The following is a 23,548-nucleotide window of genomic DNA, read 5'->3' on the forward strand; positions in this document are numbered from 1 at the left end:
GTGTTCTCACATTTTGGACTTGCATGGCCCAATGGAAGAGGGGAAATAGTACCTATAAGAATGTGCTTTTGGAGGGAAAAGGATAAATTCACTGGACATGGGTGGGGGAGGGTCAGTGCTTGAGAGGGGTGTGGGCTTGACTGCCTTGCAATTAACATATGAATGACATGATAAATAATTAATGGGGAGGGCTGAATCACAGAATAGGCTCATACAAGGAAGTTACTGAAGTGTAAATTGCTGTACCTAACTGCATAGAGAAATATTGTTTCCAAAGTAATATACAATTGCTCCCGATCATGTTTTTAAGCTTTATCATCTCAAATTGTGATGGTACAATGTGATGCAGTGATCGCAAACAACATTCATGATGACATAAAAGGTTTTATTTGTATGTGTGTTAAAACAATACAACCGTCACCCATTGCCAGGCAGGCCAGCTGCCATTAAGACATCCCAAAACAAGACACTGAAGAACATTTCCAAAACAAAAACTAAAAAAATAAAAGTGCAGAATACAGTGCAAACATGATATAAACCCCCTACTGCTTCATGTCCCCTGGCCCCACATTCTCCTTTCCTTTCTTTCTGCACACTTGTCATCGATGGAGGTATCCACAGGGGAGAGGTTCAAGAAGGAAGGCTGCAATGGGGCCAAGCCATTCATGATGCTTGAATGCATGGAGTTGTCCAAGCTACTTATGGACTGAAGGTATATTGCAGGTGAATCAGGCTTTGATGTGGGAGAGGCAGCTAGAGCCGGTGTTCTTCCAGCCATGATGGGGATGAATCACTCCAACAGTTATCTCCGTTGACCTTGGTCTTCCTCCTTCAGCCACCATTTCTATTCCAGGAACTGTTCCCTTGCTAAAACCCTGTCCTCCAGCTGTGCAGTGAGTTTTAGCCTTTCCTTCTGCCTCTCAGCCTGTTGTCATTCCAGTCTTACACCTCCATGCTGCTGTACTGGATCTGTTTGTCAGCCCTTTCAAGAACTTCAACCAGAACTTCATTATGGAAACGCTTCCATTTCAAATGGTCCATGAAGGTATGTTGGGCCAGAGGTCAAGTTCTGGACATACAGTAGCCAGTGGAAGTCAAGGAGCCCTAAAGGATAAGAAACAGATGGTTATTGCCTAACGTAGTTCAGTGGCGAAGCAGAGAACTAAGTACTGTGGAATCTCAAGGGACATAAAATGTTATATTTCAAAACTGATCCAAAATATATTGTAAAACAGGTGCTTCACTCCACAGAATCTTTCTGAACACAGCCTGGGTAATTGCAGTTATGGAAGTGCAGAGACAATGGTAAGTTTTTTAAAAATAAGCTTTTTCTGTTTTATAAAAATTACATAACTACTTGGTTGTGGATGGGGTGGAAAGTAGGCGTGCAACAAAAGGCTTTTTCTATTATTTCAGGCCTTTCACATTTTGGAGGATAACTGTTCTTGTGGTGCCCTATTGGCAAAAGGAGATGTTATTCCAAAGTGCTAGTGGGAAACCTGCAGTGTATGCAGCCTAAGTATTGAAACATACAGTAACTGAACAGCACATTTCTGAGTGGAGTAGGTTGATCTGCTCGCCTGAGGTGGCTCTGGAAAATGCCCTTCCCCACAATGTGACGACCTATCTGAAGTTCCTGCTTCAGGAAAAGTTTGCAGCTTATCAGCAACCAGGATTGGGTTAGAATCCATGAGGGAATTAAAAGGATGCTGCCTCAGTTTACACATGGCTTACTCTGTTATGGCATCACACAAACCTGCAGCTTTCCTCTTCCCCACCCCTGGCACTTTTCTGAATGAAAACTGATACACCATTCATGCTTGGGAGAAATAATGTTGTCACTGATGAGTGCATGGACTTTCTCTAACCAAAATGGACTAGATTTGAAAATAGAACACAGTTTCACTCTGTTTCCGGGGTCTCCACAGACTATTGAGTGAATAAAAAGCGGCTAATTTGTATGGATCCAGAATTTGCTGTTGATCATGTCCCACGGCACTGGTTTCAGAAGTAGAGTCACTTCATGCTCCTGACTCAGAGCCTGCTGCTGCTTGCTCGCATCAGTTCCCATGCTGGATTCAGGGGACAGCAGGGCACCATCCTGGCTGACCAGGTTGTCATGCATCACAATTGGCTCCATGCTGGGGGTAGTGCCCAGTTAAATTCCTCATAAAATGGGACACGAGGTTGGTGAGATGCCCGAGGTGCAGTTCTGGACCCTGGTTCTTCTGCTACTCACTCTTGAGCCCCTTATTCTGCTTCCTGAACTGGTCACCAATCTGGGAAGTTAGCTGAAAAGCTGGCAGCTTAGCAATCTGCTGGTACGTGTGGTCATTCCTGGTAGTTTTGCTAAAGTCTACAGTTTTACTGGCCTCATACTAGAGATTGACCAAAATCTGGTTGTGCTCCTCTGACCATGAAGCAGCACATTTTGCAAATGGTTTGTTCTATTCAGCCTCCATTGCAAACACAGACGTCTCTCCACTTGTGTGTTTGCATCTCAGTGATCAGAAGACAATAGAAGAGTCAATGCTGACTCATTGTGTTGTTGCTGTACACCAAGAGTGGGCATCTTCTGTTTTCAATTGAGTCAAATGGAGATTGTTGGGATAAAGAGAACTAAGGAAGTTAGTCCATGGGATTTTAGGGTATTTCTGGTTGTCTTTCAGGATGAGTCAAGCAGGGCTATATCTACACAGCAAAGCAATAGGGTTTGAACCCTGGGTCCTGGCTTGACTCGGGCTCATACCCTGGAGGCCGGCAGGTTCCAGGATCAAGCCCTGGGTTAGCACGATTTGTGTGTCCATGGAAGAGGGTTAGGCTTGAGCCGCAGTCAGAGCCTGGGTTTACATGGTAGTGTAGACACACTCTTGGAAGTTAGAGAGTTTATAGAACCTTGGATTAATGTGAAAGATTTATAGCAAAATATCAGCATGACTGAACTCCAGACTGTCTCTTAACTTCCCTTAGTGTTCTCACATGCACAGAGTTGACAGCATGGAATCCTGTCGGATGACCAGCTGTTGAGCATTACTTATTGGAACCACTCTAGAAGAAAAAGAGTTAACTCCATGAGGGCTAGTCTTGTCCACCAACCAGATTGCACAATGAGCCAAGACAAGTCATGGTGATCAGTATAAAAAACTGCTAATATACCTAGGGTGGGTTATCAGAGACACTTATCTCCAAAAAAATAGATAAATGTAATCAACCAGTTTTACTGACAGCATCTCAGGAATATAGCATGGTTTGAGGTAAGGGTAAAATAAAGGTGGAGTTGTTCCAAGACCACCTTCTCAATAACCTTCCCCCAAAAGAGTAATAGTAATAGAATGAAATTTAAAAGTGAAAAGTGCAAGGTCATGCATTTAGGGATTAACAACAAGAATTTCTGTTTTAAACTGGGGACGCGTTACTTGGAAGTAACAGAGGAGGAGAAGAACCTCGGAGTATTGGTTGATCACAGGATGACTATGAGCCACCAATGTGATATGGCCATGAAAAAAGCTAATGCGGTCTTGGGATGCATCAGGCGAGGTATTTCCTGTAGAGATAAGGAGGTGTTAGTGTCATTATACAAGGCACTGGTGAGACTTCATCTGGAATATTGTGTGCAGTTCTGGTCTTCCATGTTTAAGAAGGATGAATTCAAAAGTGGAACAGGTACAGAGGAGGGCTACTAGGATGATCCGAGGAATGGAAAACCTGTCTTCTGAAAGGAGACTCAAGGAGCTTGGCTTGTTTAGCCTAACTAAAAGAAGACAGAGGAGATATGATTGCTCTCTATAAATATATCAAAGGGATAAATACCATGGAGGGAGAAGAATTATTTAAGCTCAGTACCAATGTGGACACAAGAACAAATGGATATAAACTGGCCATCAGGAAGTTTAGACTTGAAATTAGATGAAGGTTTCTAACCATCAGAGAAGTGAAGTTCTGGAACAGCCTTCCAAGGGAAGCAGTGAGGGCAAAAGACATATCTGGCTTCAAGACAAAGCTTAATAAGTTTATGGAGAAGATGATATGATGGGATAGTCTAATTTTGACAATTAATTGATCTTCGACTACTTGCAGTAAATAGGCCCAATGGCTTGTGATGGGATGTTAGGTGGGATGAGATCTGAGTTACTACAGAGAATTCTTTACTGGGTGTCTGACTGGTGAGTCTTGCCCACATGCTCAGGGTTTAGCTGATCACCATATTTGGGATCAGGAAGGAATTTTCCCCCACGGCAGATTGGCATAGGCCCTGGGTTTTTTTTGTCTTCCTCTGCAGCATGGGGCAGGTGTCACTTGCTGGAGGATTCTCTGCATCTTCAAGTCTTTAAACCATGATTTGAGGACTTCAGTAGCTCAGAAATAAGTTAAGGATTTGTTACAGCAATTGGTGGGTGAGATTCTGTGGCCTGTGTTGTGCAGGAGGTCACTCTAGACAATCATAATGGTCCCTTCTGACCTTAAAGTCTACGATTCTATGAAAAGAGAAGTAGTTCAAGGCAACATAATAATATGCAAGATATTTAATATCAAGATTATTTATTGGTCCAAGGTCTACCCACCAACTTTTCAAGTGTGGATGGCAATGTCACCTCCATACAGAAAGTATTATCAATTGTAATCAACAATAGAACGAATGATTCTAGTCTTAACACTGTGATACTTGTAAAGTTATGTTGCCATGGGTAGATGTTGTGATACCTATTTTTGGTCCATACTTGTAATGAGGCATGTTTAGGCAAATATGATCTAGGACAATCCATTGTAGTTTAATGTTTGGGACTATATATGGAGAACATGGTCTAAGCATCTTGTTGTTATTTATTAGTATTTTTGTAGCACCTAGGAGTCATAGTCATGGATCAGGATCCCAAAGCATAAACAAGTACTTCAGATAATGCTATTCCCATACAGGGTGACCAGATGTCCCGATTTTATAGGGACAGTCCTGATTTTTGGGTCTTTTTCTTATATAGGCTCCTATTACCCCCCACCCTCTATCCCGATTTTTCACATTTGCTGTCTGGTCACCCTATTCCCATATTTAAAAAATAATCCATTATCTATATTCTTGGAGTAAAGTATTACTAGAAAGTTTTTCCTTTTGTCTTTTTTAAGATACAATGGGTCACACTGAATAAAAGTAACACTGCAATCTAGCCCCAAATATTAGGTGCAGCCAATGCTTAATCCTACGAGTTTCTGAAATGAAGATTCATAAATTCCTCATGGGGCAGATCCACAAATGGATCACTGAAACTGAAAGGGCAACATTTGCACCTTAAACTGTTTTTCCCCCAAGGAACCGGTTTAATTCCATCTCTTGCAGACCTAAATTTGTGGGCCAAGATGGATTTGCTAAGCAAACAAATTAACATGAGATAAAAATGCCTTCCACCAAATCCTTGTTATCAGCAGAACTTATTTTGAGTTGGCAGCTGCCCATACTGTCTTTCTACCTACTGAGACCTGGTCAAGTTAAGGAAAAGGAAAAAACAAAAAAAAAAACCCTCCGTTTGCTTTCTGCCACAGCTGTGGTAAATCAGTTTTCCAGGGCTCACACATGCTAGGTTTTTTTTAATATGAAGTTCAAATATTGTACATCAAAAAGGTACCACATTTGCCTTAATATAAGGCATAAGAAAGGTTTTTAAGAGGAAATCAGTGAGTTAAAGGGGAAAAAATGAATAGACTCCATGTAAAGAGATCTCAAAAGGTATAGAAATATGAAAAAGTGTGTTTAAAAAAAAAGACAGGAGTATCATCAAATTCTCATTCCTGCTATTTTTGTGTTTATGTGTGCTCCAATATTAATGGAAAGTGAACCAAAAGTTTGTTGCACAACAGTACTTTACAATTACACAGCAACTCAGTAAGTCTGAGGGAAGTGATTACCATTGTACAAAAATGCATTGTACATAAAATAAGTCTATTGTCTTTGTTTATATTAGTCAACTCCTTATGCAGCTATAGCTTTATCATTTTAATGTGACAGTTGGTCACACTTCTGATACTTGTCCCTCAATTCTAGCCAATAAAATAAGATCTTGGGAGAACATCCTTGAATAGCAGTGAACATGGGTCACACATTCTTACAACCAGTGAAATTGAGCTACTCGCCATTTTTTTACCTTCTTCTCTTGCATATCAGTCCTCCAGACTCAGTTCTGCTGTGATGTCTACCAAGAAATCAGCCAATATGGAAGATGTATATATCAAATAGGGAGAGTTATAACTGTCTAATATACAAAACAAAATTTCAATTGGATTTGTAACCATGAGATTAGGCACATTGAGTTTGGTCTCAAAGCCCAACTGAAATAAAGGGTATTGAGTCAAGCTCATCATTAGTCTATTTCATTTTGTTACTGTTCTCTCTTTCTCTCCTGTTGTTGATTAGACTCACTTGTTGCATCATGTCTTAAATTAAAAGGTGATCTCACTGAGGCTGGGACTGTCTTCCAAAGTGGTAGGTAGCAGTTAACACAATGAGTCAAAAACAAAATAGTTTTCAGATCAACTGTATATATTAACTATCAGGATGATCCCATCATTGCATGAAATAACCAAAATTGCTGCTTCTGGAATTTTATAATTAATGCACCTCTCAACTAGTTCCTTGAACTTATAATCCTTCTCTCGAATTAACTTCAAAGGTGCATTAAGTAATAATGTCTTGGGTCATTAGCTTTAGCACTGTCAACATGTTCTCACTCTCACATTTACTTTAATTAATGTAATGGTAGTAATTAATGGAACACTTTACACGAAGGATTGCCTGAGCAGATTGTCAACTTCTGACAAATAGATCAATCCTCAAATGCTTAGATCAAGACAGAAGTTGTTAAAAGGTGAAAAATGCACAGGACAAAAGGTCAATCTGATTTTTATCTTGATTTAGGTTTAACAGAGGTTTAATTGTCATGATAAAAAAAATCTACATTGTTTAACCTATTTCTTTTCAGATTTCATAGTAGTAAGTTGATTAATAAATCAATAGAGAAATCTCTAAAATAGTGTTAATGAAAAGTTATTTAAAATATTAGCAATGATGAAAAGATGGAATGAGAAAAGGTAGCTGAGAAAAATGTTAACATTCTTATTATAGTATAATTTTATTTATTAAAGAACTCAAAAAATATTGATAGGTGATCATAGTTGTAACTCCAATAACAGCAATTGTTGCTCAAGTGTTTCCCTCACGAGTTTCTGAATCTTTCACCTTTCACTCAGAAATTTCCACAAGATTGATCTTTGCTCAAGGATGAACTTTTTTTTTTTTTTTTTTTTACACTGCTTGGCTCAAACTTTCAAACGTTTTTGAGAACAAGGAAAGAAGCAGGTGTGCATGTGAATCTCCAACTATAGCAAAACAAATTCAGCAATGCAAGCTGGAGTAGAAAGTTAAATATTTTAATTACTCAGCTTGAGGAAACTATGTGGCATTGTCTTATGAAGCAAACTTGGAAACATTTTCTTCTTACATATGAATCATATTGCTGTGTCTCAGACTCATGGAAAAGTGCTCTTTTCATCTCTCTCCTACACACAATGTGCAACTGTAGCTAGAGCTCCTTGAAAGAGTCGGGGGCGGGGGCTGGAAAGATGGGAGGGAAGGAAAAAAATCACTTTTGTACAGCGGCTATATTGATATAGTCTGGAACCAAAAGTGGCCCAGTGGCACAAGGCAGAATTTGAGTTCAGGATCAAGCATTAAGCCTGGTCCTTGGGCAGACCAGCATTTTGACTGGATTGTCATCAAGATGGCATATACAGCCCATCTCTCTTGAGCCTTCTGTGTGGGATCTAGGCCTAGGAATGGTGTTGATATTTCATTTAGGATTAAAAAACAAACAAACATATTTTGGTTCATTGTTACGTGTAGTGTCACTTTCAGAGAATAAGAGATTAAGCATCTAAGACTACCAGAAAGTTATACCAGACATCAGACTTTTATAAATAGCTCTTCTAATGGGTGGCTCAGAAGCCTGATGTCTGGCAATATTATGTTCAACTGACTTTGAGAGCCATCCATGGAAGAGACAGTTGTAGCTGGAAGTTTGGCAAGAGGCATATTTTTCTTTTAATAATTCATCAGTTCACTTTCTCCACTGAGAGTAGTAACGCTTCCATTAGGTTGCGTGTACTCATTTGGAATTATGCTCACCTACCTTTTCTCTAGCGTACTTTTAGTAACATTAATTAGACTGTAGCTACAGTAGGACATGCACTAATAGATCTAGTAGTTTATTCATTTTGCTGAGTTTGTCTTGTAGCTGAACACACATACTACCCATATACATTTCTTGTTATTTGTTCAAAGTCTTTTGGTCTTTATCATTTTATTTATGTAGGGCAACATCCTGGTTTCCTGATCCCCTTTTTCATAGGACCCTATGAACTGCTCTCTGTGAGGCAGCAATGTGAGGGAGGGAAAAAGGGGGGACTTAAGGGACAGGAATGGGAAATGGGCAAACCTGCTTTGGATGGGCCCTTCAGCACTTCTAAGATTTTTTGGAGTAGCAATAAAGTTGGAGATGCATTAGTTCTTCCATGAATTCCTCCCCACAGTAGGTGGTAGGGGAGGGGAAATCAACCCTCTCAGAGAGCAGTCTTTTGGTCAGTTGCAGCCAGAGGGGAAATCCCCGATACTGCAACTTCATTAATTTCCGTACAGATGTTCATGTTCTCTTATAGATCCATGGGGATTTGCCAGGTTTGTGGGCAGGCTTAGGGGATTATGCCAAAAGATAAACCCCTCTCCTCATTCCCTGTATGTCATGATTGGTAATGAACTCAGATAGAAGTCTCAGGCAGACTTCCTTCATATTCTGGACTTCCACCATGTGAGCAGGAAGATGAACTGTAAACAGTGTATTTTAAAGTATGGCCTGGATTACTGAACATTCAGAGAACTAGCAATTTAATGTACAATACCATGAGCTACAGCTTCCAGCTACAAATACTGAAACATTAGTGAGGATACAGGAATAACACAAAATGACCTAGAGATCTTACAAAAATGGTCAGAAAACAGAAAAGTAAAGTGAAATTCAGCTTGGATGAATACAAGCTAACACATGTGGGGAAAATAGTCCAAAATAAAGAAATTCTATAAGCCTAAGAGCATTGGAAAACAAACAATCATAGTGAAAGAGGCTTATAAGGGAGATTATACAGCAAGTAATACATAAATTGCTATGCAATATGGTGGCAAGACAGACTGTCATTTGGGACTTCACATGTGGATGGAGACATCACAGCATGGTAGCAGTCCCCCTTCTTGGGCTTGTCTACATTACAAAACTGTATCATGTTTGAACATGGTTGTGTAAAACCAAGCTAGCTGATATGATGCCAACCACAAGAAACCATGTTCAATGTTATGTCAGCAAACCACGATCCAAAGTTGTCCATGCTTTTCAGAAAGTTACAATCAGCATTTTGTCACATTTGCATTAATTCTTCACAACTGTATTCAAACACAGAAAATATTTGTAGTGTAGACAAGCTCTATGCGACTCTGATGCAAGTATATCTGGGCTCGTACATTTAATTCTAAATACTTCATTACCAGAAAGCCATTAGCTATTTGAAAAAAAGATATGAAAAAATGAACAGACGCAGGAAGGGATTGATGTAGGAGGAAAGTTTATAAGACTAAAGATGTATACTATTGCTTGGCAAAGAGGGGAACATAATAGGTTACAAATACTGGAAGAGTGTAAACAACAAAGAAAAGGTTTAAGCAGGAATAACCTGGAGTTAAGGGATAAATTAAACAGAAAATTACACCAAGTATGAAGGAAGTCTTCCTGACACTGGGATATAGGAAGGCTGTGGAACAGTCATCCTAAGATAGTGGTTGAAGCCACAACTGTGGGAAAACTTCAGATAAAATGCTAGGCAATGTTCTGTAGGAAACAATCCTATTATCAGCAGTGAAATGGAATGGATGATCAAATTATTCTCATAGGTCCCCCCCCCATCACCAGCTCTAACTTCTATATTTCTATGAAGATCAATTAAAATATTACAATTCCTAGTATGGAAGTATGATTTCAGATCTATCATAAAACATGAAGTTCTCATATTTTTAGTCTAATAGGAATGGAATTTGTAGAGCTTAGTAACCAAAAATTTTTTGTTCCTACTGTAATTTATTTTCATCTTCAGACATAATGGTTTCAAAGCCTCATCAGAAAGCATCCCTGTTTTGAGTTCTGTATTAAATAGATCCTTAGCTTTGAATTTTCAGAAACCTAAAAATACACCACCATATTATGCTTCTGCTATGAGCACTTGATTTCTGTTTCTGTTATTAACAAGGAGAGGTTAACTTGCCTGTACAACAACAAGTGGAGTTCTCAGAGGTATTCTGTCCCTACAGATGCTCCATGTAAGGATATGCACATGCCTGTGCATTTTTCATTAGAGATTTTTCATGCTCTCCTCGATGCCATATATGGAGGAATGGACCTTCTCACAGTAAAAATACACCACACCACAACCTCAGGTAAAAGAAGCAGTATAAGGCACAAAGTATAAACTAAGCACTCCATGTGATTGAAGTTAACAAAATGTTCAAGTTTGAGCAAGACAAGACAAAGAATTCTATGTTTTTCCAGAAAGAAAAGGAGTACTTGTGGCACCTTAGAGACTAACAAAATTATTAGAGCAGCTGCATAAGCTTTCGTGAGCTACAGCTCACTTCATACCAAATGCATCCGATGAAGTGAGCTGTAGCTCATGAAAGCTTATGCAGCTGCTCTAATAATTTTGTTAGTCTCTAAGGTGCCACAAGTACTCCTTTTCTTTTTGCGAATACAGACTAACACGGCTGCTACTCTGAAACCTATGTTTTTCCAGTGTTTCTCTCTTGTATTAACCTACTACACAAATTGCATGTACATTTCTATTTATATATCAATATCCCGATATCCTGGGGAGAAAGACTAATGGCAAAATTCTCATCTTCAACCTTCACTGAAGATCTCTGTGGCACTTTCTACATTTATTCCAGAGGGAGGCCAATCTTGTAGTCTTTAGGATAGATTGCACTATTGATTTTTTAGGAGGAAGTATTCATTGACTTCAAGAGCTATGCTAAAGAAATAGCATGGGCCTTTTAATATACACATACTGTGGATAGTTGATAATTCAGGAAATGGTACAATACACGACACATACAGAGTGCAGAAGGGATCCAGCTGTGCATTCCTGTATTCTCACCATGTACACCGCCTCCAGCAAAACACAGACTATTTATTCTGCCTGACCACTTTTAAAATCAATGAACAGAGTCAGCAATAATTAGTTTCTTCGCTGTCTTTGTTGTAAGACTTATAGCTTCCCTTTTCTTCAGTTATAGTACATAGGATTGTAAACACTCAGCTGCCTTACCCAAAAAAAAAAAAAAAAAAAAAAAATCATACAAACGAAGTCTGACAGAGCAGGAAAAACAAAGTGCTAAACCAAGTATTTTGCAGTGATCTTAATCTCAGCATTGGACAGAAGGATTACAACCAACATTTTCAGATGGACGTTTAGGCCCTTTAGGACATAGCCTGGTTTTCAAAACTAATTATGCTGTGTTCATCACCTTGCAGGTATATTTCTAGCATTTGTATGATAATCTGTCTGCATGTGTAGAAAGAGCATTTTGTATATTTCCTGGCAGCAAAACAATTGAAGCAGAGAGAAAAATAAATATTGCTTTTCATGCCAGAGAGCATGAATTTAATAGTTGTTTGGATTTCTTCTTTCAAGAATTCTTGATCAAGGAGTTGCTTTTGATCTGGATCCAGCTTGGGGATGAGACAAAGTGCTGTGTTTAAAGTGTGATTCGGTGATAAATGCCCCAAATTGTTTCCAAGAAAACTAAACAATGTTTTGGGGAATATAAATACATGAACTACATTATAAGCCTTTACACGTACTGTGTACATTTCCCCTGGGATACATATACAAAACGTTAACTGTCCAAAACAATACAACCACAGAATATTTAAACAGACAAGCTTTGGAAACAAACGTGTTCCTGAGAAAGTGAAGGCTTACAACATGATTGACAACTACAGGCATACTTGTCATACAATCATCTTATGCTGACCAAAACAGGAAGCTGAGAAGTCAACTTGTTTGCTCTCACCATTCAGAAGGTGAATTTAAAACAACCCTGATAGCAAAAATCTACAATTAAAAGGAAGTTACTCTGCAAAGACTGATCTAAACAAAGTTTTTTAATCAGCATGTTCTGATAATTCAGGAAGAAATAAACTAAATACACAATACTCAATAAACCATAGTCTAAGCCATGCTAGGAACTATATCAATTTACCTTTAGATACTTTTCTTGAGGAAGAAAATTAGATTGGTCACAAGGGAGAACAACTAGTCTGTGTATTTTCCTAAAGGCTAATTGGTGGGACTTCTCATTGTAACCAATTTTATTTGCTAAGTTTTCAGCTGTTCATACTCATGATAATGATCAAGTTGGCAGTCTCGTTACTGTTCCTAATAAATAGTGGCCAACATCAAAAGAACTACCATCAAAGTTACTAGCTGGCAGTTAAAATGAAAAGGCTAGAAGACTGAATACTTAATATGCTAGTATGACATTCTTGCAATAGGGTATGAAGGCCTCGATTATGGATCAGGAAACTCTTCATTCTAGTCACATGCACAGTGCCTGGCACCAAGATAAAGCCTGACACAGGGACCTAGCCATCTAGGATTAGGACAAGATTCAACAAGGGAATAAACAGAGAAGCAGGAGCTGGGTATGGCACAAACCAGCAGCAAGTACTGATATATTTCCAGAAGTAGTCCCAGTGTTAAACTAGTCAAGAAATCTGCCAACCTAGCTAATGCCAGATGGTTGGAATTTAGAGAAATCACAGCAAAGGTATGTTTTAAAGAGGGATTTAAAAGAAGGTAGTGGCTTTATTAATGCTGACAGGAAGATAAGGGGCTGGGTGGAAGCAAATCTACTTGTGAAAAAAGTGAATGATCAAGGTTAGCATCTATGACAGAGTGAAAGCAGGAATCATTCTAGAAGTTCATTTCCCTTCTCTCTCTCAGGATGGAGTTGCATTGGCAAGCTATCAGAATTCTGTCTTTCAAGTTCTGTGAGCCACTCTACTACTCAGAAGCATTACATTTACTTTCCATGAAATGTTAAAAAAAATATGTCTATGCTCTATATATTTCAATTTTAGCCAAAGTCAGTCTTTTGCAAGAGGTTTATGTGTTCTGGAAAACTAGTTTCAGACCCTTTGGCTTCTGGGCTTGAACCCAAACAGTTTTTGTTCAATATATTTAAAAAAAGTTTGACTCTTTTTTTGAGTCTCTCTCTTCTTTTGTAATTTCATGTACATTTTAATAAAAAAAGGAACAGATTATTTAAGCAGTTGTAATCCACACCTGAAGTTTTAAAGATAGGTGAGTACAGCTAGTTCTTTTTATTGCAAGACTTCAGCATGAGAAGCCCTTTCCACAGGACAAATTGCCCCAGTCTTGCTAGTAATTTAAATGCTATTTTTTCCCTTTAAGAAATAAAAACCTCATGTTTTGAAGTCCTAACATACCTGTTCCCAAAGAAGCTGGTTCCAGATTTGCTAGACTCAGAGAAATTAAAAAGGCAGAAGGTAAGGGAAAAGGAAAGGACTGTTCTACATGCCATAAGTAGAAACTTGTGTCTTTACTACACAGAAAACATGTTAAGGGCCACTTCTGCATGACATCTGCAGTACATCTACATTACATTACAGTAGAGCTTAGAGACTCCACAATGCTAGGCACTACACAGACAAAGTAAGAGACAGTTCCTGCCCTGAATAGCTTACAATCTAAACTAACAAGAGAAAGTGGGAGAAAGGAGGTATTATCCACATTGTTCAGATGGGAAACAGAGGTTCAGAGAAACCAAGTTATTTGCCCAAACCCACACAGGGGATTGAACCCATGTATATCTTCTGAATTGCCAGATGCTGTCTTAATTGAAAAGAAGGATGATCTTGTGGTTAAGCGCAAGAGTTTTGGATACACCAGGAATACCTGAAAATAATATATGCTGGAAGCCTTTGCACGTGTCATGGCTTCTGTACATATGGGCTAAGATGCAAAATTGACACTAATAATAGGATATGAATGGTATATAGGTACCAGTGCAAGCAATGCTGTTGGATCTCTCAGAATAGCTTTCTGACAAGGAAGCACTGCATTATGTACGTTTCATATAGTATACATGCAGTTCCTGGCTCTTACTTTGCGAGCACAGTTATTGAGTTCAATTTGCATTTTCACATGCATTGATAGATATAGCAGTTGCTGCAGTTTCATCATCAATCTCAAACATGAGCAAGAGTCCTGACAGTTCCCTTTGTGTAACTGATAATGGTAAATATAGGTATTTTCTTCATTTAAATTCTAGCCACTTTCATCTTTGTGGTTCACTTTTGTACATAATTAACAAGTTGCACTGTGCCAACATACTGGACAGCTTGACATTTAGGATTAATACAGAACTCAAGGATTAATATAGCTTTTCACATTGTTTTTTCCATAATTAGCTTCCCTTATTTCAGCCATTTCAGGGTCATCTACTTTAAACTGGTCCTATGATCCAGGATGGAAACAAGTTACAATCCCTTTGAGTCAAGGATTTTGCCAGTTTAAATTGTTTGGTAGTAAATAGGTAACACTGATTTTGCAACCAGAATAAAAGTTGTCTTTTAGGTGCAACTAAATCTGTTGTAACAAACCTTTATTCAGTCCATAAATAATTTAATACATCCATTCTGAATTCAAAGCCACGCTAACACAGTCAGAAAATCATTTGAAAATGAGAATTCTTTACAGATACTGATGGGAAAGTTAGATTAAAAGACAATAGCCTGAGGGCTTCATACAGCCAAATTTTATATCAAAAACGGAGAGCAGGATTTTTTTATTATTATAGCAAAGGCAATTGAATTATTAGTCTTCTTGAAAGAAATTTGAGAAGCTCAACAAGCCATGACTCTTAGGATACGGATTAGGACTGATCATTTCACTTAATCAATGTGAAACATCAAAAGAAGGCTTATCCAACAGCCTGTAGTTTAGATGAGAAAGAACTAAACTATATAGAGCAGTGGTCCCCAAACTTTTCATGGTCCTACCCCCTTTACCCCGTCCATGCCCCCTGCCGCCCCTGGGAGCCAGGGCCATGGTTCTGGGTGGGGAGGCATGGACGGGGGAAGGGGGACAAGGCTGTGGCCACAGCTGGGGGCTTGTCTGAGGCTGGAAATGGAGATACAGCTGGGGTCTGAGGTTGAGAGCAGAAGCTGAGGCTGGGCTGCAATTGGGGGCCGGGGCCAGGAGCGGAGCCACAGCCGGGGCCAGGGCTGGCCCAGAGCAAAGCTGAGGGCAGAGTAGAGCTAGGTGGCGCTCCCTCCCTGTCCCCCAGGGGGGCTGGCCAGGGCCCCACTGCACACACCCCCAATGTTCCTCCATACATCCCGAGGGGGGCATGCCCCACAGTTTGTGGACCTCTGATATAGAAATTGATCCAATTACATCCTTTAAGTCAATGAAAAGTCTCACATTGACTTCACCGAGCTATGGATCTGGCCCAAATAGCTAGGAGAAAGAATTAGAAACTGAATTCCCTGGCATTTTGTGAGCCAGACCAGGCTGGAAAGAGCAGTCAGATAACAAGATCCAAAATGGACAAAGAGATTGACTTATGGGTAGAGCTGGACTGACTGTTCACAGCAAAACAATGTATGATCAAATTTAGCACTCTATTCAATTTTTCAATTGTTCATGAATAGAATCCACTGTTTCCACAAATCTGTTTGACACATTTTATAGACACATTTCTTCTGTTTGCTGAGATAATTTGTTTCTCACCAAAAACCAAAAACCAAAAAAAAACAAACAAACAACAAAAACACCAACTAAAACCCCAAAATTGTTTTGGGTTAAATGAAACACTGTTAAAACAAAAACCCAAATGTTTTGATCAATTTTTTAAATACCCTTTTGGTGGTGTTAGTTTAATTTAGCTAATTTCTAAATGAAACATTGCTTCAAAGTTTAAAAAAAAAGTCAACCATTTTGTTTCAAAAATGTTGAAATGCTTCATTCTGAAATATTTGGAAATCCTTCCTCCCTGCAAAATACTTCAAAAATTTTCCCAGCAAAAATCATTAGCTAATATCCAAACAGCTTTGATCAACCCCAAACTTCATTTTTCAACTATTAACCTATTCACTTCAAAAAAAAAAAAAAAATCACCCAGGTCTAATCATGAACACAAGCAAAATGACTGTTTAAAAATCCAAACAAAAGGTTTGAGTAATGAATTTTGCTATATTTCTCTAGCTCTACTTATTAGCATCTCTCTGTGCTGGGCAATATCCTCTGCTGGCGATATATTTACTAGTGCATGGTCTGTTTTGACATTAGGAGACAGAATGAGAAGGATGCATGTCCACAATATGCTCACAATGAGCAAAAGATAGCTCAGCCTACTGTCTAATCAGCTAGATAGTGGAGTAGTGTACCCATTGGGACATTACCTAGGCACATCCAATCTCAGTGAAATGAGGAATAAAGAGGTTGTTAATGAAACTTTTTCCAACCCTTAAAAATACAAAATGTAGTAACTAATATATCAACATGTTATAGCCAAGCATTTGAAGACTGTGTAAGAAGATCTTCCTTATGAATGTTCATTGTTCGCACAAAAGCAAGAAATGAGGCTTTTTGTATTGCTAAGGCTATTAATATCATACAAACTAGCATTCTTCAGTAAGGGCTGTATAATAAATGCAGGGGAACAGTGTAAAAACCCAACAATCAGAGAAGAGAAAAATGGGAGCATCTGTCCAGAGGAAAAACTGTCAATACAGATATACGAACAAAAATCTGAGGAGGGGAGAAGGCAGGGGGAATCAAGTGTCCATAATGAAGCAGCCCTAGATAAACCAAGCAGTACTCAAGTGGTCAAACAAAACCAAAAGGTGTCACTGAATGTGTCAGCATTGTCTGGCATAAGTCAACTGTCTGGAACAATTCCTCCAAAGAATTAAAATTAACAAGATTACCTTCCACACAGGTTCATATGGGGTTTTTGCTCAATAATAACAGATCCAATGTTTATCTTCCTTTGGTGAATCTATTGTTATTCTACCTTTGTAGCTCATGTTTCTATAGCCCACAGAATATTCCAGTTATTTAAACAACACAGATTTACATTCCATACTGACCGGGGGATTTATTACCTTCAAGATTTGAGCCATGAAGCAACTGGCAAGCGTTCACTGACCTATTGCACTTTCACAGGAGAGTTATTTTGGGAATACTCCTTTGCTTGTTATGTGAACTGTTATAGATGGAGTAAATTCCATTGCCAAGAACTCCAGCAACAAGGGATGGGAAGGTTCCAGCTTTTCTAGCCTCAGAGGTGTGAGCACTAAGTGTCTCAGCAGCAAGAGTGCTGAGAAAACAGACAGATCAGAATTTCTACCTGCGTCTGAGGGCAAGTTCCATGGACTTCAGTGTCAGACACAAATGAACCTCCAAGGGCAAGGTTTGGTCTAATGCTAAGAATCCAGCCAGGCTCTGTGGAATTTGGGATCCATATTTTAATACTTTCAGCACTGGAGATACTAGATTTACCATTGACATTAAAGCGGACTGCTGTAATTTGACCCTATGTTGTAACTTTTTCAAGCTGTATGTTGCTCCCACTTCTTTTCTGGGGAAAAATAATATGAAGTTCTCAACTTGTGCATTGCCCATCGGGACAAGAGGCACTACAGTGAGTATGAGGTAGGAAGGGTTGTTATTAGAGGTGAACAATTTCCAAGGAAGAATTGGTCAAATGTAGGCTTTCCCCTGCCCCAATTATTTCAGTTTATTGATTTTTCTAACTTCTTTGCCCAGGGTATTTGATATTCATAACATAAATTGACCTTTGACTAGACAGATAGGTCACATTGTCTGCTGCCGGTCAGAATTTTAGGCAAAAGATGTCACACATTTCCCCACCCTTTGTTTTTCCAATCATTTCCAGTCACATGTTCTGATTCCTGTCTGACTGAAGTAAATTTAAAATCAGGTTTCCAATATAAATAACTCGGATTGTGAATTCAGTGTTTGCTTTTCCATGAGAACTCTAACACCTGCTTAAGACTAGTTGGTGTGGCGAACATTGCTGCCAGTAGAATTGTTAGCTCAGATATTCAAGGAAATCAAATGCAAAAGCTGAGTGAAAACAATTGAAGCAAAACATTTAAAAAAAATGGTGAACTAGTGTTTGCTAATTCTGTCACAATATTTAGTCTGATCTAGATACTAACCTCTTGTTGGTTTTACAATACATTTACAAATCTGCTTCATACACACATCTGATATCAATCCTTATAGGAATCATTATATACAAGTTCAGTGCCACCCTGACCATGCAGGCCAGCATGGAACTCTGGTTGCCGATTTAGTTCTTTCTGAAATACTTGAAGCAGACTTTTAGGAACACCGACAGTTTCCCCAAGCAGATTTCGGTTTGTAAAGATCATTTATTTTTTAGAATGAAGAACACACACATTTTTTCTCCTTTTGTTGCTACTGCAAGAAAACCAGCCTAATAGCTTAATTTACAATTATCATCCATATATCCAAATGAGGTAAAACCTCAATAATAGCCTATCAAGCAAGATTTCAGGAAGGAAATTGATATGAAAGTAGGCTAAGTATCTTACACTACTAGTTAAGGGGAGGGGTGGGGGGAAAAATCAATTATTTCTCTTAGTGGCAGATCCACAGGGAGGAAGACATAGCAGCCCCTCTTTCCCACATAAGATTCATAAGTATCTGCAAAATCTAAGCTTTAGATTTGAAGAAGTGAAAAACCTCCAGTTGCATTCTGTGAAGAATACCTTCCAAACGTGAACGGGTGCAAACAGACACTGTGCTGAGTCTACAGCAGACAGAAAGCTGGATAATACTTGAGACAGAGGTATAAGTTAAAACTGGGTGAAAATTTTCAGTCAGAACTTTTTTCCCCACCAAAAATGCATATTCTGATTGACTGAACCACTTTGCAAATTCATCTCAAATTTGCCATATTGATTTATCAGAAAAAATAAAACCAGTCTCAAAGTGTGGAAACATTTCAGTTCTAAATAAATGTTCATATCAAATTGCACTTCAATTGTATTTACTTTAAAAGAAGTAAAACCCCTCAGGCTAAAGGAAATATTTTATTTTGGGTCAAATAAAACCTGTCATTTGACTCACAATTTATTTTCATATATTGATTTTTCTTTTTCATTTAGCAAAAAAAATATTTTTAATGGTTTGGGTTAATCTGAAGCAATTATCTTTCTTACAAAATATTTTGGTTCAGCCAGCAATGAGGTATCAGCATATAAACCTAGTGATCAGTAGATCTACTGAAGTCCTGCAATTCATAAATTGCTGGGGGTAGAACTGCATGTGAGCTCATCATTAGCTCAGCCAAAAAAGAGAGACCAGGACACCGACTGGAACATACTGTCAGAGTACTTCTGAGGACATAAAAAGTTCTGCATATTTACTGGCCCATAATAGTTTGATTGACTGGATAGTGTCATTTCCATGCATCACATCCAAAGATGATCCTCTGCAAGAGGCAGGAAACAAATGTGTGAATAGCATATTGCATGATTGGCTATGTGTACCTTTTCTTCCCCACTTCCCTTTGAAGTATTAAGTGCTTGACACTGTCAGATGCCAGACAGTAGCTGGAACAACTGTCTAACCAGATGTGGCAATTCCTATGTCATAAGAAATTTCATAATACTTTTGTACCTTTTCCTTCATTTTAGTATTAAGATATTTTTAAACTCCATTTAAGGATGACTCAAAATAAAATGGAGTTTAAAAGTAATAAATTTTCTCTTTTTTTAAACTGGGAAGTAATGGCAAGTACATTTGAAAGTCCATTTTGGGAGTTTTTGAGTTAGACAGCTGGAAAGGATGCGGTCTTCCTTACTTTTGCACATAGAGCTTACATACAGCTAAGGAAATTTCTTGTTTATTACATGACTGTCCCTTCCTCCTCTACATCATCTTCATCTACATCTTATACTTCATCTTCAGAGCTGATTGACATTTTTTTTTAACTGAAACTACATTGAAAAACTGTGGTTTCAAAATCAACATGTTGATTTTGAGGAAATTTTTCCAGTTTTCTCCCCAGGGAAAAATTTAAAACAAAATTTCATTTTGATTTGTGTAGAAATTTCTCATGGAAACCTTGAGATTGAAAAAATATTGACTGGGAAAATTAGACATAGTGTCCATTCAATTCAGAGTTAAAGGAAAAAATAGTAAGATTCTAAAGAATATTAGCAGAAGATTAAAAGGTACATAGACCTAAATCCTCTCTCTTGAACAACGTTCAGGTAAATAGGCTTTGCTCAGGGATACATTATTTCACCAGAACTCAGCAGAGTCAGGTTTTTCAGGAGAGAGGGCAGATTTAAAAATAATTAATTTAATTGATTTAAAATTTAGGATTCTGGAGGCATCTAGGCCCAGATCCACAAATGTCAATGGAAGTTAGTAGCCTAAATAGCTTAATGCATACAGAAGTGCAGTCACACATATTAATACTCCATCCTATTTTCATAGTCACTCCCCTACTAGTAACTGGATTCATAGCCTTACAGACCAGAGCACAATAGCAAGGCCATTTCGTAATATCTGTACATTATTTCATGAGCTACTTTGGCTAATGAAGCCACATAGCCATGGATTCCTTAGAGTTTTTCCCCACCTTCTCCAGATCAACTGTGAATATGGAAACCCAAGAGAATTTAGTTCTATCCTCTTAAACTAGAAGATATTTTTGAAGTACCCTTGCATCTAAGAATGGTAAGTATTTATTATCAGTAAGGGCTGCACCATATGTACTCACTCTCAACTAATTTCAGTTCTGCAGTACTCAGGACCTTCCTTAGGCACTGATTCAGCAAGATACTTTACTCACATGCTTAAAGTAAGGCATATGCTTAATCTCAGAAGTCTGTGGGACTAAAGGATGTCTTTAACTTCCAATATTTGAGTAGTTCAATACATTTCACAGTTTAGAATTAGGCACGTGCTTAGGTCCTTTACTGAATTGGAGTCATCAGATGTACTTGTGTCATTAGGAACTACAATATTTACCTCAAATCATGTTACTATAGTAATATTTGGATTCATTATCAGCATATATTAATAGATCAGTTCCTCAACTTTTCCCTTATTTATCCCCTTGCAGAGTCAACTATGGTCAGGCAGTATACTTTCGCATCACTTTTATGAGCCATAATTGGAATTATAGAAGCTCTAGGAGAGGGGAATGTTTTATAACTGAGAGAAGGCTATATCCCTGTAGTGAATCATCTTTCAGCTATCCTGCAGCATGATAAATCATCAACAGTTCAAAAGGATATTTTTGCCATTCTATTTTATTGTTAAATGCAATAAATACAACTGGGGAATACAGACTTTTCTCAACTTGCAGTTTTATATGGCTGTGCTGAGTGGGAGTAATGATTAAGCAGGGTTGAGGGCATGTTATGAAATATTTTAGGAGCATTTGGAAACAGTCTAAAACCACTAACTAGACTTTCAGACTCACCATATTGCCAGTCTCTTACTAGAGGGCAGGCGACCATTTCCTTTGAAAGCTTCAGACATTACACTTTCCAAAGTACAACAGAGCCATCACCTTTAATCTTCCTAAAGACATTAGCCTTTTAATATAAGATAGCACATGTTTTAAAAAGGTTCGAAGTGATGTTAAGAAATATAGGAATATGCTTACTGTGACTAAACTTAGGGTGAGATTTTCAAAAGCATACAGTATTGCCCTAGCTCTGCTTCCACAAGTCTTAATACTGACTTCAGTGGGAGTAGAGTTAGGCTAATGCTAAGCATTTTCAAAGACCGCACCATAGCATATAGGTGCAGCTTATCACTCTGATATCTCCAGTACAGTTGTGTCTCATTTTCCCCACTGTGCCTCAGGTCCCTTCTTCTAGGGATAGTCTTTAACAGGTCAGTTTTGTGATTTGGCCTTCTGCCAAAAGCAAGAGTCCTTCCTTTCCAGAAAAGGACAAAATCCAAACATAAAATACATAGGCCTTCCACAAATAACCTCTTCAGGCCTCATTTGCAGGACCTTACTAGTCTCCTGCTTCTTTATAATAGAAGTCAAGTGATCCTCCACCCCTTGTCTGGAAGGGTGTTGACTCACTCTGTACGAGGCACAGCTGAGATGAAGGAAGATCACTACCTTTCTCCACTTCAGACTTCAGCCCCAATACCTTAACTAATTTAGTAGTCATACACTCCACACTTCCCTCAGAGTTATTTCCTACCCTGTTTGGCTTGCTTACCTCTTAAGCCTTCACCCTTGCCCATCCACAGGCTCCTTTAGCTGCAGGTAATTACATTTAAGAAAAAACAAAACAGACAAAGATTCTTGAAGCAGCATCAGAGTCTTCTAGGAAGACTGTAGTAGACTTTCTTCAGGATTTCTAAGCTACAGCTTTCTCATTCCTGGGAACTGCTCAGCTCTGTCTCTCATGTTTGGGAATAGGACACCCCCTGTTTCCTGAGTCAAAGAAGCAGGTTTCTTTCAGACTTAAGCTCAACTGGAAATCTTTGCCTTAACTAGCAAGCACAGCATGTTTTATGGAGGAAGAACAGGGCTCACCATCTGCTGGGCTCCCATTTTCTGCCAGATCCAGTGTGGGACCCCATCACACTTAAGTATTACAAGGAAGAAATCCTAATTATCATTTACCCTTCAGAATCCTTTGCCATGTCTGACAATCTCTCACAGACTGTTTTCCCTTTTGTCCATTTCTTGGATGTTCCATGTCTTTCTTCCTGTTTTTGTGATCCCATTCATTTAAGGAAAAGTGCTTGTTAACTTCCTAGAGGTTGGAGGGGGAGGGGGGAAGGGGAGCAGGTGTGTGCACTGCGTAAGGAGATGTGTAGAAATTGGATTTTTTTAAAGTTACATATGTAAACTACAAAAAGAAAAGTAGTATCTTTAGATAAAGAGAAAGAAACAATTGTGCAAGAGAACAATAATCTATGGCTGAAGAAACTATTGGGATAAAGAAAATGTGGACTCCAACTGCAGGAAGCTACCTTAAATAGTATAAGAAAATTACCACTAGATCCAAAATTATTTGGAAAGAAGGTAAAAAGCATTTTTTTTTCCAGAATGTCTTTTCATATTTGAATGTTAATGACACTAAGTGCACTGACTGCTTGAGACTAAGTTGAAAGACTAAGTTGAAAGATTTTTATCCCAAGCCTGTAACTGTAATTTGTTAGTCTCTAAGGTGCCACAAGTACTCCTTTTCTTTTTTGCTAATACAGACTAACACAGCTGCTACTCTGAAACCTATCCCAAGCCTGTAACATTTTTTTTATTTTCATGTTGTGGCAGAGTTGAGCCAGCACTCTGATCACTGCAACTCCAGTTAGTTGCCCTGGCGTACAGGTGACT

The 23,548-nt window shown here is 38.5% G+C and overlaps 1 long non-coding RNA gene across 1 annotated transcript; it reads right to left on the bottom strand.

The window, feature by feature from the left end:
- Window positions 1-364: 364 nt before the first annotated feature.
- LOC119863624 lies at window positions 365-22,771 on the bottom strand. Its single transcript, XR_005295668.2, has 2 exons — window positions 22,422-22,771; window positions 365-1,104 (listed from the first exon to the last, which is right to left on the bottom strand). It is a non-coding gene; the product is annotated as an uncharacterized LOC119863624 (long non-coding RNA).
- Window positions 22,772-23,548: the final 777 nt, after the last annotated feature.

This window comes from Dermochelys coriacea, chromosome 11 (assembly GCF_009764565.3).
Source record: "Dermochelys coriacea isolate rDerCor1 chromosome 11, rDerCor1.pri.v4, whole genome shotgun sequence".
Classification (NCBI taxonomy): Eukaryota; Metazoa; Chordata; order Testudines; family Dermochelyidae; genus Dermochelys; species Dermochelys coriacea.